This window comes from Eublepharis macularius, chromosome 12 (genome assembly GCF_028583425.1).
Source record: "Eublepharis macularius isolate TG4126 chromosome 12, MPM_Emac_v1.0, whole genome shotgun sequence".
Classification (NCBI taxonomy): domain Eukaryota; kingdom Metazoa; phylum Chordata; class Lepidosauria; order Squamata; family Eublepharidae; genus Eublepharis; species Eublepharis macularius.
In genome coordinates, this window is record NC_072801.1 from 56,644,982 (window position 1) to 56,649,229 (window position 4,248).

Below are 4,248 nucleotides of genomic sequence, written 5' to 3' on the forward strand. Positions count from 1 at the left end.
TGCCGTGCACAGCTTCTTTTTCCTCTTTGGAGTGTCACAATCACTGAAAGAAAAAGAAATCAAGAGATTCAGAGGAACAGCCTCAGAATCCAGGGAGGGTGAAATTATAATGCTCTACAGTTATGGAATTAGAGCCTTTTTTTGTTTTTTACACAGAAAAGAGGGACGTACTGTAAGGAAATCATTCCAAGAGACGCACTGGTAAAGGGATAGGAGCTGTAGACTATACAACTGCATACTGTTCATTGCTATAATATTCCTACTGAGCAGCTACCATGTTGTTTAATATGTCGTGTCAAATTGCTCAGGTTTTTTTCAGCACTGTATTGGATTTCTGTAATCTGTACCCTTCTGTATTACCTACTGAATGCTCCAGCCCCTGACTGTGTTGATTTACATTGTTTAATCTGCCTGAGTCTCGGTGAGAAAAATGGACTATAAATACTGCTTATGCTTTCAGCACCATTTCAGCTCTGTGTTGAATTTCTGTGAGTTTTCAAACGCCAGCAAATTCGCATTCCGTAGTGCACTGCTTACTGAACACCCTAGCTGTATAACCTGCCTTGATTCTTAATAAGTGGACTATAAATGACAAATAAATATGTAACAGGACCCCAGGGCCAGATGTGGCACACGCGATTCTCCTGCAGATGAAATGGTCAAAGGGCCCCGATTACAAACCCAGGACAGCAGAGCTACCAATAACTAACAAGTGACACCCTTCTCGGCTTTAAGAGACAGAGGAGTGAAAAACATAGTAAAATGCTTGGAGCCCCAACTGGGGAAAAGGTGAGGGATAAGTGAAATAAAAATAAAATGTGGGAGCCCCATCTAGTTTAGACTAATTCCAGAGGGGGAAGCCATATAATGTCCAGAGAGCCTCAACTCTCCTGGCTTTCTGTAAACTACGCAAAACCGAATTATTCAAAAAGGCTTTTGACTCAGTTAGGAGGGGTGTGTTGTAGGAAGGGGGTCTCAGATGCTTCACTAATGAGTTAGGGACCGTAGACTTCACCACTACGTTGCCTTACATATTATCTGTTGCTTTAAGTATGTGCTCCCAAGTAAGATCCTATTGGGTAGTTCTAGGTTGTCTAATATCTAGGTTGTCTTCAACTCTGTACTGGATTCCTGCTAAAGCTAAGTCTTCATAAACTTGCATTTATTTACCTTACAGCACTGTTTATGGAAATGTCCTTGATACTGACTGGATTAATCTCATACTGTGTAATCCGCTTTGAGTCTCAGTAAAGGTGGACTATAAAGGACATTAAAAAGTTATCATAGTAACAACAGACTCTCAGAGCACCTTAAAGATTAACAAATTTTCTGTAGCAGAAGCTTGTGCAGACTAGAGCTATCTTCAGGCTGCAAGATATAGCTGGTGAGGCTGCTATTCAAGCTCTCTTCCCCCCCCCCCCTTTTTTTTTCTTTTTAACATGCAGGCCAAGGAATAGTTCACCAACACCTGAAATCTGTATTTGCCGTTCTGCAACACTCATCTTAAAGATAGGTGACTCAGTTCCCATTTTAACTTCCACCCAAGTTCCTCACCAAGTATCACCCCCCTGCTTTACATCAACCGGGCCAAGCCCCTAATCCGTATCACAACTCTTGAGATTCCAGCATGGAGGTATGCAGCTCACAGCACTGACTTCCCCTTGTCTGGGAACTTGATAAGAGTGGCAGCCCCAAAGCTTAACTGCCAACCGAGATATAGTATTTCCACACACCCATCTCCTCCACCCAAAGTGTTCTTTCCTTCCGAGTAATGCGTGCGGTTCACCATCTGTTTAGCCATATCCTCTCTGAGCAAAGGTCAGAAATAAAAGAACGGAGCATGGATCGGGGCCCAGAATTTCACACTCAGACCTACATCTGGATTACTGGCCTGACCTGCCTGTGGGCAGAGTCAAGGGAACCCAGTGCCACCTTGTTTCTTTTGCTGGACAAGATGGGCAGTCCTGAAAGCGACTGTCAGTTATGCTAAGTGCATCTCCTGGCTTTAAGGGGGGGGGGGGGGGAATGCAGCCAGACCACCACAGTATTCCTTCTAACTGGGGGTGGAAAGTAACTGGGACAGAAGAAACAGAGGCCTTAAAGGAACAAAGGCAGGGAACTGACACCCCCCCTCCTACACACACACACACACACACACACACACACACACAGAGAGATCGCATTAGGTCCTTTTGCACCCCGTTGAATTCAAGCGGCAAGATTCCAAAGCACGCTGAACTCTCTCACTGAAACCAAGGGGACAGTAAAACACGGCACACTGGGGCACGATCCAGCCTGAAAGGCCTCCTCAAGCCCCAAGAGCCAATGTGGACTGCCACCATACACTCACACAGTGTCTTTGACAGGCAGCCCCTAACAATACCACCCCCCCAGCCGCTTGAGTCCAGGCAGTGGGGAAGATCCCCCTGGCCCTTTTTCACAACCAGCGGCCATTTCCTTTACAGAGCTCAACTCTGTGTGGGAAAAGGCCCAGGGACGCCACCACGTGCCATAAATGCAGATGTGCTCCTTGCACTGCGCATTAGTACCGCCATGCACACCCAAGGCCCTGGCTTCTTCTCGCCCAGAAGCGAGATTGGAGAAGGAAAAGTATGCACAGCGCAAGCCCCAGGGCAGGCCTGGCTGGAGAGACTCCAGGAGTAGCTGAGAAAGAGGAAGAGGTTCAAGCAAGGGGGGCAGGGTGGGGAAAAGCCCCCCCCCGCCGCCCATGAAACTGGAACCCTGAGGAAGGGCAGAGAGGTTGCAGAAGCACGCTTGCAAGAGGAAACCTGAGCATTTAAGGGGGAACCATTCTCCTCGCTTCCAGTTTCCAGGTTTAAGGAGCCATGGTCGACTCAGCCCCACTTTTATCTCCCCATCTCTGGGAAGCGCAAGATGCCTGCGCGCGTTTACTCAGAAGCAAGTCCCACTAGCTCCCGGGTCGCGGTACAAACGAGGCACTTTAACCCCCAGCCCCCGGCAGCAACACCACGACCCGATCTAGAAACAGCACACGGGCCTCCTGGCAGCCTTCCAAAATTAGGGGGGAAAGAAGACCTGGGGGGGAGGGGGGGGGGGGTAATGATTTCAAATCAGTTATCAAGAGACCCCGGCAATAGAGTCTCTTCTCCCCTCCAGCTTTTGGTCCAGTGACCTACAGCCTAGCAGGACGCGTGTCCGGAATTCACACGTTCGCGTGGCCCCGCACAGAGAGAGAGCGCAGAAGAGCCTCCCGGAGACCGGCCTGCCCCATCCGGCCCTTCCGAGCAGCGCGTAAACTTGGCGCAGAGGGGCCGGCAGGCCTAGGCCGTTCCCCGCACGTGGCCGGCTCTCCCCTGGTCAAGCGAGGCAGCGCCGCCCGGGCAGCCCGCGGGAAAGCGGCCCTCGGCGGAGGGGACGTGGCGCCCCGGCACCGCGCTCGGGCGCCAAGCGGGAATGCGGGGGGAGCTTGCACGCAGCCCCTCGGCCTCTTAGCGACTCCCCCTCCAGTCGCTTCCGTGCATGGCCGAAATGCAAAGAAATGCTCCGGCAAAGGCGGCGCGTTTGCAAGGGGGGCGCGAAGAAGGCGCGTTTGCAAACGGGGGACGGCCCGGAGAGGCCAAGCCCCATTTGCATGCAGCCCCTTGGCCTCTTAGCGAGCCCCCCTCCCCCCCCTCCAGTCGCTTCTGTGCAAAGCCGAAATGCAAAAAAATGCTCCAGCGAAGAGGGCGCATTTGCAGGTGGAAGACCGGAGGGGCCCAGCCCTGCTTGCATGCAGCCCCTCGGTCCCCGAGCGGACCCCCCCCGCTCCCCTCCGGTCATTTTGCACGCCCGACCCGACCCCCGCCAGCCCCCCCCCCCACCGCTCACCTCCCCAGCCCGGCCAGCTGGTTCATATTCAGGGCCAAATCGGCCACGGGCGACATCAGCCTCTCGTCGGCGGGGAGCAGCTGCCGCACGCCGGCCGCAGGGGGCGGCTTCCTCGCGCGGGGGGCTTCGGCGCCCGGCTTGGAGGGGTCGGCGGGAAGCCCCGCGAGCTCCATGTGCAGCAGCTGGAAGCAGGGCGCGACTTGGAAAGCCTGGCCGGTGGTGCACCGGGGGAGCCGCTCCCTCGCAGCCTGGTGGAAGGGGGCCAGCACCGGCTGCAGGGCAGCAAGAGGGCCGGGCGGGCGAAGCGCTGCTCCGAGAAGGGGGCTCGCCTCCCCCGCTGCAGGCTGGCACAGTCCCCCCCGCCTGGCTCCGGCTCGTCCCTGCTCGCTCTCCCGCGCT